The sequence below is a fragment of the Mirounga leonina genome, unplaced genomic scaffold, assembly GCF_011800145.1.
Source record: "Mirounga leonina isolate KUSES-001 unplaced genomic scaffold, KU_Mleo_1.0 Mir_101595, whole genome shotgun sequence".
Taxonomy (NCBI): domain Eukaryota; kingdom Metazoa; phylum Chordata; class Mammalia; order Carnivora; family Phocidae; genus Mirounga; species Mirounga leonina.
The window spans coordinates 3,596,875-3,613,172 of record NW_023270158.1 but is presented as its reverse complement, the minus strand read 5'-3'; the positions used below and the strand labels follow the sequence as shown (position 1 = coordinate 3,613,172).

Sequence of the window (16,298 nt, the reverse complement as noted above, 5' to 3'; positions counted from 1 at the left end):
ACAAGTCTATACATTATGCTATGTTCACAAGTGTAGCTACCATCATATTATTATATTGCTATTACAGTATCATTGACTGTGTTCCTTAGGCTGTCCCTTTTATTCTTATGACTTACTCATTCCATAACTGGAAGCCTGTATCTTCCTCTCCTCTTCACCCATTTTGCCCAATCCCCCACAGCCCTCCCCTCCGGCAACCATCAGTTTGTTCTCTGTATTTATAGGTCTGATTCTGCTTTTTGTTAATTCATTTATTGGTGTTTTTTTTTTTAGATTCCCCTTATGAGTGGAATCATATGGCATTTGTCTTTCTTAGTCTTATTTCACTTAGCATAATATCCTGTAGGTCCATCCATACTGTCTCAAGTGGCTTGATGCCATCCTTTTTTGTGGCTGTGTGATATTCCATATAGATGGATCTTGTGTTTTTTTACTATGTATGCTGTTTTTATTTTTATTTATTTTTATTTAATTTTTAAAAAAGATTTTATTTATTTATTTGACAGAGAGAGACACAGCGAGAGAGGGAACACAAGCAGGGGGAGTGGGAGAGGGAGAAGCAGGCTTCCCATGGAGCAGGGAGCCTGATGCGGGGCTCGATCCCAGGACCCCGGGATCATGACCTCGAGCTGAAGGCAGACGCTTAACGACTGAGCCATCCAGGTGCCCCCTTTTTAATTTAATTTTAAATTTATTTTAATTCCAGTATAGTTAACATACAATGTTATATTAGTTTCAGGTGTACAATATAGTGATTCAGCAATTCCATACACTACTCAGTGCTGCTCATCATGACAAGTGCATGACAAGTGCACTCTTTAATCCCCTTCACCCCCCTCCACCTCCCTTCTGGTAACCATCAGCTTGTTCTCTACAGTTAAGATTTTGTTTTTTGGTTTGTCTCTTTTTTCTTTGTTCATTTGTTTTGTTTCTTAAATTCCGTGTATGAGTGAAATCATATGGTATTTGTCTTTCTCTGATTTATTTTACTTGACATTATATCCTCTAGATCTATCCATGTTGTTGCAAATGGCAAGATTTCATTCTTTTTTATAGCTGAGTAATGTATATATATACCACCTCTTCTTTATCCATTTGTCTATCAGACAATTGGTTGCTTCCATAATTTGGCCATTGTACATCATGCTGCAGTAAACATAGGGGTGCATATATTTTTTCAAATTAGTATTTTTGTATTCTTTGGGTAAATACCCAGTAGTGGAATTACTGGATTATATGGTAATTCTAATTTAATTTTTAGAGGAACCTCCATACTGTTTTTCACAGTGACTGCACCAGTTTGCATTCCCAACAGTGCACAAGGGTTCCTTTTTCTCCACATCCTTGCCAACACTTGTTATTTCTTGTCTTTTATTTTAAGACATTCTGACAGGTATAAGGTGATTGTGGTTTTGATTTGCATTTCCCTGATGATTAGTGATGTTGCACATCTTTTCCTGTGTTGGCCATCAGTATGTCTGCTTTGGAGAAATGTCTGTTCAGGTCTTCTGCTCATTTTTAATTGGATTGTTTATTTTTTGGTTTTGAGTTATATAAGTTTTTCATATATTTTGGATACTAGCCCTTTATTGGATATGCCATTTACAAATATCTTCAGTGGGTTGTCTTTTAGTTTTGTTGAGTGTTTCCTTTGCTGTGCAGAAGCTTTTTATTTTGAGGTGGTCCAAATAGTTTATTGTTTCCCTTGCCTCAGGAGGCAAATCTAGAAAAATGTTCCTATGGCCGGTGTCAGAGAAATTACTGCCTGTCCTCTCTTTTATAGTATTTATGGTTTCAGGTCTCATATTTAGGTCCTTAATCCCTTTGAGTTTATTTTTGTGTATGGTTTAAGAAAATGGTCCAGTTTCATTCTTTTACATGTAGCTGTCCAGTTTCCCAGCACTATTTGTTGAAGAGACTGTCTTTTTCCCATTGCATATTCTTGCCTCTTTTGTTGAAGATTAATTGGCCATATAATTGTGGGTTTATTTCTGGGCTCTCTGTTCTGTTATCTATCTTTTTTGGTGGCAGTACCATACTGTTTTGATTACTATAGTTTTGTAGTATATCTTGAAATCTGGGATTGTGATACCTCTAGTTCTGTTTTGTTGTTTTTTTTTTAAGATTTTATTTATTTATTTGACAGAGAGAGAGACAGCGAGAGAGGGAACACAAGCAGGGGGAGTGGGAGAGGGAGAAGCAGGCTTCCTGCCGAGCAGGGAGCCCGATGCGGGGCTGTATCCCAGGACCCTGGGATCATGACCTGAACCGAAGGCAGATGCTTAATGACTGAGCCACCAAGGCGCCCCAGTTCTGTTCTTTTTTAGGATTGCTTTTGACTATTTGGGGTCTTTTGTGGTTCCATACAAGTTTTAGGATTATTTGTTCTAGTTTTGTGAAGAAAAGCTTCTGGCAGTTTGATAGGGATTTGCATTAAATCTGTAGATTGCTTTGGATAGTATAGACATTTTAACAGCGTTTGTTCTTCCAGTTCATGGGGATGGAATATCTTCATTTGTATCATCTTCAATTTCTTTCATTAATGCTTTATAGTTTTCAGAGCATGGCTCTTTTACCTCCTTAGTTGAGTTTATTCCTAGGGATTTTATTATTTTTGGTGCAATTGTAAATGGGACTGTTTTCTTAATTTCTCGTTCTGCTACTTCATTATCAGTGTATAGAAATGCAGTGGATTTCTGTATATTGATTTTGTATCCTGAAACCTTACTGAATTTACTTATCAGTTCTAGTAGTTTTTTGGTGGAGTCTTTCAGGTTTTCTGTATATAGTGTCATGTCATCTGTAAATCATGCAAGTTTTATTTCTTCCTTACCAATTTGGATGCCTTTTATTTCTTTTTGTTGTCTGATTGCTGTGGCTAGGACTTCCAGTACTATTTTGAATAATATTGGTGAGGGTGGACATTCTTGTCTTATTCCTGACCTTGAGGGAATAGCTCTCAGTTTTTTTCCCATTGCATATGATGCTAGTGGTGGGTTTTTCATATATGGCCTTTTTTATGTTTAAGTATGTTCCCTCTAAACCTACTTTGTTGAGGTTTTTATCATGAATGGATGTTATAGTTTGTCAGATGCTTTTTATGCATCTATTGAAATGATCATAAGGTTTTTTTCCTTTCTGTTGTTGATGAGATGTATCATATTGATTTATAAATAGTGAGCCATCCATGCAACCCTAGAATAAATCCCACTTGATCATAGTGAATGATTTTTTTAATGTATTGTTGGATTCTTTTTCCTAATACTTTGTTAAGTATTTTTGCATCTATGTTAATCAGAGATATTGGCCTGTAGTTCTCTTTTTTTGTAGTGTCTTTATCTGGTTTTGGTATCAGGGTAATACTGGCCTCATAAAATAAATCAGGAAGCTTTCCTTCCTCCTCTATTTTTTGGACTAGTTTGAGAAGAATAGGTATTAACTCTTCTTTAAATGTTTGGTAGACTTCACCTGTGAAACCATCTGATGCTGGACTTTGGTTTGTTAGGAGTTTTTTGATTACACACTCAATTTCATTGCTGATAATCAGTCTGTTCAGTTTTCTATTTCTTCCTGATTCAGTTTTGGAAGGTTATATGTTTCTAGGAATTTATCCATTTTTTTTTAGGTTGTCCAATTTGTTGCTGTATACTTTTTCATAATATTCTTCTTTAGTCCTTTGTATTTCTTTGGTGTTGGTTGTTATTTCTCCTTTTTTATTTCTGATTTTGTTTGAGTCCCCCCCCCCTTTTTTTGATGAGTCTGGCTAAAGGTTTATCAATTTTGTTGATCTTTTCAAAGAACCACCTCCTGGTTACAGTGATTATTATTTTTTTTAGTTTCTATTTTGTTTATTTCCATTCTGATGTTTATTATCTCCTTCCTTCTACTGATTTTGGGTTTTGTTTGTTCTTTTTCTAGCTCCTTTAGGTGTAAGGTTAGGTTGTTGAGATTTTTCTTGCTTCTTTATGTAGGCCTGTATTGGTATACACTTCCCTCTTAGAACAGCTTTTTCTGCATCCCAAAGATTTTGTACTGTTGTGTTTTCATTTTCATTTGTCTCCATGTATTTTTTTATTTCCTCTTTGACTTTTTGGTTGACCCCATCATTGGTTAGTAGCATGTTATTTAACCTTCATGTATTTGTGTTCTTTCCAGATTTTTTCTTATAGTTGATTTCTAGTTTCATAGCATTGTGGTCAAAAAAGATGCATGGTATGACTTCAGTCTCTCTGAATTTGTTGACACTTGTTATGTGGCCTAACATGTTATCTATTCTGGAGAATGTTCCATGTGCACTTAAAAGAATGTGTATTATGCTGTTTTAGGATGGAATGTTCTGAATATATCTGCTAGATTCATTTGGTCCAATGTGTCATTCAAAGCCACTGTTTCCTTGTTCATTTTCTGTTTGGATGATCTATCCATTTATGTAAGTGTGGTGTTAAAGTCCCTTACTATTATTGTATTACTATCAATTATTTGCTTTATGTTTGTTATTAGCTGCTTTATGTATTAGGGTGCTACCATGTTGGGTGCATAAATATTTACAATTATTATATCTTCTTGTTGGATTGTTCCCTTTATGATTTATACTGTCCTTCTTTGTCTCTTGTTATAGTCTTTGTTTTAAAGTCTATTTTGTCCGATATTAGTATTGCTACCCTGGCCGTCTTTTCACTTCCATTTGTATGATAAATGCTTTTCCATCCCTTCACTTTCAATCTACATATGGTTTTAGGTCTGAAATGAGTCTCTTGTAGGCAGCATATAGGTGGTCTTGCTTTTTTATCCATTCCGTCACCCTATTTCTTTTGATTGGAGCATTTAGTACATTCACAGTCAAAGTAATTATTGACAGGTGTGTGCTTATTGCAATTTTGTTACTTTGTTTTATGGTTGTTTTTGTAGTTCTTCTCTGCTCCTTTCATGCTGTCTTCACACATGATTTGTTGGCTTTCTTTAGTAATATTCTTGGATTCCTTTGTCTTCATTTTTTACATATCTATTACTGGTTTTCCATTTGTGGTTACCATTAGGTTTGTATACAACATCTTCTGCATATAGCACTCTATATTGAGTTGATAGTCACCTAAGTTTGAACCCATTCTTTACTCTCCTCCCCCCAACATTTTGGGTAAATGGTATCATACTTTACTTCTTTTTATTTTGGAATCCCTTGACTGATTTTTATAGATACACTTATTTTTACTACTTTTGTGCTTCCTACCTTTTTTTTTCTCTTTTTAAAAATTTTTATTAAAATCCTATAATGAAATCCATTTTATTAATTTAGTGGTTTTACTGTATTCACAATGTACAACCATCATCACTCTCTAATTTCAAAATATTTCCATCACCTCACAAAGAATCCCCACACTTCTCACTTTCCCACCTTCCATACCCTGGCAACCAGTAGTTATTTTCTGTCTCTGGGTTTGCTTATTCTGGACATTTCATAAGAAGAGAAGCATAAAATGTGGCCTTTTGTTTCTGGCTTCTTTCACTTGGCATAATGTTTTCAAGGTCATTTCAATGTTCAATATATATGATGCCCACAATAGATTGCTAAGTTAAAAAAAAAATGACCTACTTTTTTTTTTTTTTTTTTTACTCTTATGGTCTTTCGTTTCCACTGTTGAGTCCCCCTTGACATTTTGTATAGGGCTGGTTTAGTGGTCATGGTTTCCTTTAACTATTGTTTGTCTGGGAAACTCTGTCTCTCCTTTTAGTCTGAATGATAGCCTTGCTGGACAGAGTATTTTTGGCTGAAGGTTTTTTTCTTTCAACACTTTGAGTATACAATGTCACTCCCTTCTGGCCCACAAAGTTTTTGCTGAAAAATCAGCTGATAGCCTTTTGGGGTTTCCCTTGTATGTAACTGTTTTCTTTTCTCTTGCTGTTTTTAAAATTCTCTTTTCATCACTACTTTCTGCCATTTTAATTACTATGTCTTGGTGTGGACCTCCTTGGGTTGATTTTGTTGGGGGCCCTCTGTGCCTCCTGGATCTGGATTTCTGTTTTCTTCCCTAGATTTGGGAAGTTTTCAGCTATTATTTCTTCAAATAAGTATTCTGCCCCCTTTTCTCTCTTCTCCTTCTAGGACCCCTCTAATGTTAATATTACTAGGCTCGATGGTGTCACTGAGTTCCCTTAATCTATTTTCATTTTTTATTCTTTTTTCTCTCTACTATTCCTCTTGATTGCTTTCCATTACTCTGTCCTCCAGGTCACTGATCTGTTCTGCTTTCTCTAGTCTACCATTTATTCTATCTAGCATATTTTTAATTTCAGTTATTGAGTTCTTCATTTATGATTGGTTCTTTTTTGTTTTCTATCTCTTTGTTGAGGGTCTCTCTGAGGTCCTCCACTCTTTTCTCAAGTCCACTAAGAATCTTTATGACAATTACTTTAAATTCTGTATCAGGCATATTACTTATCTCTGTTTTGTTTAGCTTTCTTGCTTCAGTTTTGTCCTTTTCTTTCATTCAGGATGTATTCCTGGGTCTTCTCATTTTGTCTAACTCTCTGTGTTTTGTTTTTCCATGTTAGGAAAGTCAGCCATGTGTCCTGTTCTTGAAAGTAGTGGCCTTATGAAGAAGAGGTCCTATAGTGCCCTGCAGTGCAACATTCCTGTTCACCAGAACCTGGCACTTCAGGGGTGGTCTCCTATATGTGTTGCATGGGTCCTACTGTTGTGGCTGTGCTGTATTTGCCTTCAGTCCATTTGTCTCCAATGGCTCTTTTTTTTTTTTAAGATTTTATTTATTTATTTGAGAGAGAGAGAATGAGGGACAGAGAGCATGAGAGGGAGGAGGGTCAGAGGGAGAAGCAGACTCCCCGCCGAGCAGGGAGCCTGATGCGGGACTCGATCCTGGGACTCCAGGATCATGACCTGAGCCGAAGGCAGTTGCCTAACCAACTGAGCCACCCAGGCGCCCCTCCAATGGCTCTTTTTGCCTGTTGTAGGCAGGGTTTGGTTACTGTGTTGTTAGTGGGCCAGTCTGGGGCCACTTGGGCTTGAGTTAGATCAGGCTTTTGCCAGAGCTGTGGTAGCATCAAACTGCAGGTCGCTTTCCCTGTGTTGTGCCCTGAGAAGATTTCATTGGTGGGCAGGGCCTGCAGTCAGACCTGATGTCTGCCCCCAGCCCATTGCTGGGGCCACAGTCATACTGGTGTGTGTGGTTATTTTCCCCAGGAGTCACTTTGGAGTGGTGCTGGCTCCTGTTGGGGCTGCTTGCACACAGCCAGGCTTTGGCACTGCTTTGGATGGGCTCTGGCCAAGGGCATATTGGAAGGGGCATGTCTATAGGGAGAATGCAGGGGCCAGATGTGTGGTGCCAGCGAGGTTTGAGCCAGTCTGCTGTGGGTGGGGAGCTGCAGGTGCCCAGGAAAACTCCTGTGGAATCCTGCTGGATTGGAGGGGATCCACAGAAGAGCATGGGGGCCAGACGCAAGCTGTTAGCAAGCTAGGTGGAGAGTGTTGCGCTGTGGTTGTTCCTGCAGGTGTCCCATGTATCTAGGTGGGGGGCAGGGGAGGGAAAGGGCACCCACTAACTATTTTGTTCTTAGAGAAGTCTCCCAAGTTCCCTGCCCCTCCAGCACATGCTTTGAAATTAGTAAATAAATCTCCTTCCAGTATATCTCAGGCAATTTTCAAACTATTGCTTCTATGCTGTATCTCAGTGGGGCTGTTTGTTATGCTGTCTCTTTAAGGGTGGGGACTCAGTTCCCCGTGACCTTCCCAGCTCCTGCAGGGCTGAAGCTGCTGATTTTTAAAGTTCCAGGTGTTAAGCCCTACTGACTGTAAAAACTTTTAAAGCCAGGCCCCTCTGGCCTTCAAAGCCACATGTTATGGGGATTCATTTTTGCAGTGCAGTCCCTGTGCCTAGGGTGCCTGGTGCAGGGTTCTCTCCTCTCCCTTCTTTGTGCTTGCAGCGTCCCTCCCTCCTGTGGACAGTCCTGCCAGTTTCTTTGGCTCCGCACTGCAACTCAGCCCTTCCCATCCTCTTTGATGTGGCCTCTTCTCTACATTTAGCTGTGAGAGAATGTTCTGTCAGTCTTCTAGTTGTTTTCTGGCTTATTTACACTGATGTGGGTGTTTTCTAGTTGTGTGTGTGGGACAGACGAGCCCAGGATCCTCCTATTCCACCATCTTTCCTGGAAATCTACATGGGTCTTTTTTAATCTATTCTGCCACCCTACATCTTTTGATTGCAACATTTAGGCCATTTACATTTAAAGTAATTATTGATAGGTATGTACTTATTGCCATTTTTAAATCTGTTCTCTGGTTGTTTTTGTAGTTCTTTGTTGTTCCTTCTTCTCTTGCTCTCTTTGTGTTTGATGAGGTTCTATAGTGTTATGTTTCACTTTCTATTCTTTGTATTATCTATCATAGGTTTTGGGTTTGTGGTTATCATGAGGTTTGGTCATTTAAATTCAAATACAGTCTAATAAAAACAGGTAAAGAAAAGAAACCTTAATTTCTCTTCCCTTTTTACTCCCTTCTCCACACTTAATGTATGTTGTCATATTTTACATTTTTCTATTCATAATTTTTATGTCTAATTATAACTATTTCTTTTCCACTTAAGTCCCTTTAACATTTCTTGTGAGACTCATTTAGTGGTGATAAACTCCTTTATCTTTCATTTGTCTGGGAAACTTTAACTCACCTTCAAATCTGAATTGTAACCTTGCCAGTGAAGTATTCTTGGTTGCAGGTTTTTTCCTTTCAAGAACTTTATCATGCACTCCCTTTTGGCCTGCAAAGTATCTGCTGAGAAATCAGCTGACAGCCTTATAGGTTTTCCCTTGTAGGTAACTTTTTGTTTCTCTCTTGCTGCTTTTAAAATTCTCTCTTTAACTTTCACATTTTAATTATTGTATGCCATGGTGTGGACCTCTAGGGTTCATCATGTTTGGAATTCTGTGCTTCTTGGGCGTGGATATCTGTTTCCTTCCCTAGGTTAGGGAAGTTTTCAGTTATTATTTCTTCAAATAAGTAAGTTTTCTACACCTTTCTCTCTTTTGGGACCCCTATATCGTGAATGTTCACTTGATATTGTCCAAGAGATCTCTTAATCTAGCCTCATTTAAAAAAAAATTCTTTTCTTGGGGCGCATGGGTGGCTCAGTTGGTTAAGTGTCTGCCTACGGCTCAGGTCATGTTCCCAGGGTCCTGGGATCGAGCCCCGTGTTGGGCTCCCTGCTCAGTGGGGAGTCTGCTTCTCCCTCTCCCTCTGCTCCTCCCCACCAGCTTGTGCTCTCTCTCTGTCTCTCTCTCAGGTAAATTATTTTTTTAAAAAATTCTTTTCTCTTTTTGCTGTTCAGTTTGTGTGCTTTCCATTATGCTGTCTTCCAGATTGCTGATACATTCTTCTGTATCCTCTAATCTACTATTGACTCTATCCAGTGTTTTTATTTCAGTTGTATTCTTCAACTCTGATGGATTCTTTTTAGTATTTTCTATCCCTTTATTGAAGGGCTTATTGAATTCTTCCACTTTTTTCTCCAGCCCACTGATTATCATTATTTTAAATTCTTTATTAGGCATATTGCTTATCTCGGTTTCATTTAGGTCTTTTTTCTGAGGTTTTTATCTTTTTCTCTCTTTTGGAGCATATTCCTCTCCCCATTTTGCTCAACTTTTGGTGTTTCTATGAATTAGGCAGAAAAGCTACTTCTCCTAAACTTGAAGGAGTGGTCTTGTGAATGTTGTCCTCTCTGTAGACTGTGTGTGTTTGGTGACTTTTGCTGGCTGGCTGGAACTGTGGCTCTATGTGTTAGTTACTCTTTTAAACTGTGGCTTTTTTTTTTTATATATATAAAGGTTTTATTTATTTATTTGACAGAGAGAGAGAGAGACAGTGAGAGAGGGAACACAAGCAGGGGGAGTGGGAGAGGGAGAAGCAGGCTTCCCACGGAGCAGGGAGCCTGATGCAGGGCTCGATCCCAGGACCCTGGGATCATGACCTGAGCCGAAGGCAGACACTTAATGACTGAGCCACCTAGGTGCCCCTAAACTGTGGCTTTTTATAGAAAGAAGAAAAAAATAATAAAATTAAAACATTTTTTTAAAAGAAGAGGAAAAGAAAAAAAACCACAAAGAACAAAAATAAAAACCAAACAAGACAAATTTAAAAATAAAATAATTTTTTCAATTAAAAACAAAAACATGGCTTATTTTCTGTGCCCCAGCACCATAGGGTAGTTGTGAGCTATTGTGGGCTTGTGGATTCTAGGCTAGCTGAAGTTGTAAGCTCACTGTGAGCCAAACCCTGTTCTGGTCTGGGCTTTTAGGGTGGAGGGAGAGAGAGCATTCCAGCTGTTCTTCTGCCCTTTTAAACTATGGCTTTTTTTTTTTTTTTTCTGTGTCCCATTGTGACCAAGGTTGGTGTGGTCTTGCAGACCCTGGGCTTGCTGAGGTCAAAAGCTCCTGGTGATGACCAGACCTGCCAGTTATGGCATCCAGACCCACCACTTACAGCATCTAGATCCTGTTCCTGTCTGGGCTTTTAAGGTGGAGGGGAAGAGAGTGTTCACACAGCTATTCGGCCCTTGTAAACTTGGCTTTTTTTTTTTTTTCTGTGCTTTGGCACAACTGAGGCTGGTATGGGCTTGTGGACCCTTGGCTTGCTGAAGTTGCAAGCTCCCTGTGAGGAGCGGACCCACCTGCTATGGAGTCTGGACCCTGCTCCATTCTAGCTTTTAAGGTGACGCGGGAACATAAACTGTGTTGTTCTCCAGTTTGCTCTGACCTGGAGAACATTCCCACAGCTCCTCCACTGCTTGGCAGAGTTCTAGTGTTGTGTCTTTTATATGCTACTTGCTCTTTAAAACTGTGACTTTTTCTGTGCCCAAGGACAGAGGGATCTGTTCCCAGTTCCTCAGTACTATCCCTCCCCACTGCTGTTCACAGTGTGAGTGTAGGGGTTTCCTTTGTTACTCTGTCTCTCTTGCTGTTCTCTCCATCTTTGGTTGCTCAGAAGCTGTTCAGTCAGTCCTCAGTTCTTCTTCAGGAGGAATTGTTCTATTAATAGGCAATTTGGTGTGTTCTATGGAGGAGGTCAGTTCAGGGCTTTCCTACATTGCCATCTTGTGCTGGAACCATGGGCTTTGCTTTTTTCACTTAAGAATATGTCCTGGAAATCACTCCTTATTAGTTCATAAAGATCTTCCTCATTTTTTTTTCTACAGCTGCATAGTACTCCATTGTATGGATGTCCTGTAGTTTATTCCATCAATACAGGCACATGTGCCACAGAAAAAGGGCTAATATCACTCATAGATAAATTATCTCGTAAGTATATCCATCTACATATAGGCTTTTGGTTGTTTATAATATCTTGTGATTTTTAGGCAACACTGCAATGATTAATCTTTTTGTGTTATTGGAGGTGTATGTTTAGTGGGATTGCTAGGGCGAAAAGTAAGCGTATACGTAGTTTTGTTAGGTATCACCAAATTCCCCTCCGGATAGGTTGTACCAAGTTTGCATTCTCACTAGCAATGTTTGTGAGTGCCTGTTTCCCCCCAGTTTCACCAGACTATGTTGTCATATTGTTTAATTTTTGCCAATCTAATTAGGTGATAAATGATTTCTCAACATAAATGTTGTTTGCATTTCTCTAATTATGAGTTTGAACAGTTTTTCTTAAGTTTAAGCAACATTTTTATGTGTTTTCTGGATTGTCTGTTCAAGGCCTTTCCCCCATTTTTCTACCAGGGTTTTGTTCCTTTCTTTGTCCCTCAATTTTGAAGAGGTATTTATCTACTTAGTGATATTAGTCCTTTGTCTGTGGTATATATTGCACATATTTTCTCCCAATTCTTGCTTATCTTTTGACTTTATGGTGTTTGAGCATACAAAAGTATTTACTGTTCAGATTTATCAATCTTATCTTTTACTGCCTCTGTATTTTGAATCAGAGTTAGAAAGCCTTTTCATAGACTGAGGTTAAAGAATAATTCACCCCTATTTTCCTCTAGTACTTGTATGGTTTCATTTTTTGTTTAGGTCCCTGATCCATTAGGAGCTTAATCTTGTGTTCGGTGTGAGGTATGGATCTAATTACATGGTTCTCAACCAGGGGCAATTTTGTCTCCCCAGGGGACATTTGGGGCAGTGTCTGGAGACATTTTGGGTTGTCAAAAAAAAAAAAAAAAAACTAGGGGGAAGAGTGCTCCTCGCATCTCTTGGGTAGGGGCCAAGCATGCTGCTAAACATAGCACAGTGCACAGGACAGCCCCCACAGCAAAGAATTATCGGACTCAAAATGTAATGCCGAGGTTGAGAAACTCTGATGAAATTTTTTTCCTTTACCAAGTGGCTACCCAGTTGTTCCAACATCATTTAAAAAATTCCCATCTTTTGCCTCAGTGTTTTGGGATACTGCCTTTATCATAGATTATGTTTTCATATATATTCGGGTTGATTTCTGGACTTTGTATTCTTTTCTAGTGGCATATTTTTCTTTTTCTTTTTTTCTACTGGTGTATTTTTCTATTCATATATTAGTACCACACTTTTGTAATTATAAACGCTTTAAAGATATTTTAATGCCTGGTAGAGCTACTTACCCCTTATTCGTTTCCTTTGTCAATGTTTTCCTGGCTGTTCTTGTATGTTTGTTTTTCCATAAAAACTTTAGTATCAATGGGTCTAACTCCATTTAAAAGAAAGCTTATTGGTATTTTTTTACTGCGATTGTGCTAAATTTATAAATTAACTTAGAACTTACCTACTTATAATGCTGAATCATTCTTTCTAAGAATAGGGGACATCCTTCCATTTGAGAAAATCTAATTTTGTGTTTTTTAGGAATGCTTTATAGTTTTTCTCATACAGGTTTTGCACATTCTGGTAAATTAATTCCTAAGTATTTAATCTTATTTGTTATTGCTGTAAATGGAGTTTTCTCTACTACTAGGTCTTTTAATTGGCTATCACTTGTGTAAATGAAGGCTATTGATTTTTGTGTGTTTGTATCCTGCTACCTTACTGAATTCTTTTAGTGTTTGAGTTAGTTTTATCATTGATTCTCTACCAGGAAAATCCTATAGCATCATATCATCTGCAACTAGATATAGCTTTACTTCTTCCTTATCAAATCTTACGCCTGTAATTGATTTTGTGCAATTGCATTGATTAATCTCTCTAGTATAATATTAATTAGTAGCAGAGATAGTGAGCATCTTTGCCTTGTTCCTGATTTTAGTGGAAATGCCTCTAGTGTTTCCCCTTTAAGAGACTGGCTTTAGGGCTAAGATATGTATATTTTATCATGTTAATGACGTACCACTCAATTCCTATTTTCTCAAGTCTTTTTATAAAGAATCGGTGTTGCAACATCAGGACAGAGTTATTTAATTTTGCAAAACAAGTAGTTTAAATTAATGTTGAAGTCTGGAATTTGGTAGCACAGACACCCCATTTTAGAAACACTCACATAATTAAAAAAAACCCATTTTCATTATTTATCTGTTTGATATTTTTCTTACCCCCTAAATGTTTTATGATCTTTGTGTCTTTTCAAATGTTTGAAAGCTTAATAAATTCACCTTCACATTTGCTTAAAAAAAAAAAAAGAAGAACAGGTGTTGAATTTTATTTAAGGCCTCTCTGGCATCTACAGAGATAATCATATGGGGGTTTTTTTCCTTTAAATATGGTATATGATACTAATAGATTTCTTAATATTGAACCAACCTTCTATTCCTAGAATAAATCCCATTTAGTCATGGTATATTATTTTCTTAATGTGGTATTGTTTGCTCACATTTATTATTTCCGCATTAATAACCTGAGTGATACTGGTCTATATTCCCTCCCCCTCCCTCCCTTCCTTCCATTCTTTATCAGGTTTAGGTGTCAAACCAACCTTCATAAAATGTTCATAAAAGAAATGGGGAAGTTCTATTTTATTTTCAGTGCTCTCAAACAATTTATAGAGCATTGGGATTCTCTGGACTTGGGAGGTTTAGAATTCCTCTGGAAAACCATCTGGGCCTGAGATCATCTCCTTTGCTACCCTTGAAGGAGGAAGATTCCCAGATGGACTTTAAAATTGTGAGAGAGACCTTGAATTTTCAGCTGACGGTGGGTTTTAAGCTAAATTGGCTGGTCAGTTTCCTTTGTGTTCCTCTTGGAGAACTTCTGATTTAAATTACATGTCAAGAAATCAAGCATCCCCTCTTTCCACTTGCAAGAGCTATGAGGCTACTTTGGAGTCATCACCAGATATAAACAGGACACTGTACCTCTTGAAAATTTAAAATATACCAGTGCACCCTTAGGATTTCACTGCAGTGCCCTGGAGGACCTCATCACACAGTCTGGGAACCACAGGTATATAGCCTTCCAGCCTTTTTTCCTATGCAGGTATGTATATATACTCACACATACACTCATAGATCTTTTTGAGCTCATACCATACACAATTTTATACACTACTTAAAAATCTCTGATAAAATATATACATTTTCCATGTCATTGAATATTCTTTAGTAACACTATTTTTGATACTGTAGTCTATCCTATGAATATATCAGAATTCATTAAGTACCTGCTGTTGGATAGTTAAGATATTTGTAACTATTTTTCCTAGTTCAGTGAACATCCTGGTGAATAAATCTTTGCATTGCCTTGGGATAAATTCCTAGACACAGAATTGCTGGATCAAAGGGTATGAATATCTTATAGGGGTTTTTTTTGGTAAAGATTTTATTTTTTTAAGTAATCTCCACACCCAATGTGAGGCTCAAACCCACAGCCCCGAGACTGAGAGACGCATGCTCCACCAACTGAGCCAGCCAGGCGCCCCATCTTATAAGGTTTTTTTTTTGGCCACATTTTTTATTTAAGTAGAATTGAGACACAGTGTCACCTTAGTTTCAGGTGTACAACAGTGATGTGATAAATCTATGCTACAGTATGCTGTGCTCACCGCAAGTGTAGCTCCCATCTGTCACCATCCAAGGCTATTACAATACCATTGACTATAGTCCCTATGCTGTACCTTTTATCCCCATGACTTATTCATTCCATGACTGCCCTTCACCCATTTTGCCCATCTCCTCTTCCCCTCCCCTCTGGCAACCAGCAGTTTGTTCTCTGTATTTTTGGGTCTCTTTCTGCTTTTGTTTGCTCATTTGTTTTGGTTTTTTAGATTCCACATACAAGTGAAATCATGGTATTTGTCTGACTTATTTCACTTAGCATAATTTAATATCTTACAGTTTGATAAATATTGGGAAATTGCCCTCTAGAAAGAGTGTAACAACTTATACTTCCTCTAGTCTTATATGTGAGTATATGTTATAGGCTTTTCATTTGATGGTAAGAGTTTGATTATAAGTGATTATGAATATAGATTCAGATATTTGTGTGTTTTAGGCACTATACTAGGCACTTTTTCATACACACATGATTTAATTGTATTTACATAACCCTGTTTTAAATCTTCTTAACAACCTTGTAAAATTGAAGTTATTATCCCCATTTCACAGATAAAGAAACTGGGACTCAAAGATAAAACTTTTTCAAAATCATGCAACCAAAGAAATTGTAGAGCTGGGATTTAAACCTAGTTAGACCCATAATCTTACTGCTATATCACTGATACTTCATGAACTTGATTGGCTATTAACAATGATGATGATAATGTCGCATACATATTGAGTGCTTATTATGCATTAGGTACTATTTACATGTATTAACACATTCAGTCTCTGTTTCAAACTTGAGGTACTATCACTGTTCTCCCTGAGACACTGAAATGATTAACTTGTTCAGGGTCACACAGCTAATAAATGTTACAGCTGATATCCAAATCCAGGCAGTTTGACTTCACAGTCTGTACCCTTACTGACCAGACTACAGTAGGACAGTTTGCAGAGTTGTGGAAGATTGTGTATCAGAATCTCATTATGAATGCTTTTTTCCGTTGCTGTCTGAAGAAAACGTCCAGCAGTATGGTTGCAAATTTCCCGTCCCTGTACCTGCAGCCTTTTCTCTGGCAGCAATATACGGCCCTTGTAAGCTCAATGCATAGAACTGTGTTCTATTCGGAGTCACCTCCAGGTCTGAGGGATATAACTTGAATGGAAAATCTTCCAATGAACTTGGTGACCCAAACTTAATCAAATAAATGAAACAGTATTTCTAAATAATTGGGGAGATCTTAAGTATTATCATTTGAGATGGGTACACTTTCTGGTTTACGTAAGTGTGCTCTAGACTCCTCCTCTTATTGATGTTTGTTGGGTAAATGAAGCACCCTCATTGTTGTTCATTAT

The 16,298-nt window shown here is 37.8% G+C and overlaps 1 protein-coding gene across 1 annotated transcript in view; it reads right to left on the bottom strand.

Annotated features, from left to right (window-relative positions):
• Positions 1-16,298, bottom strand: part of NHS (NHS actin remodeling regulator) — a 347,684-nt gene that overhangs the window by 30,321 nt on the left and 301,065 nt on the right. The window lies entirely within an intron of this gene.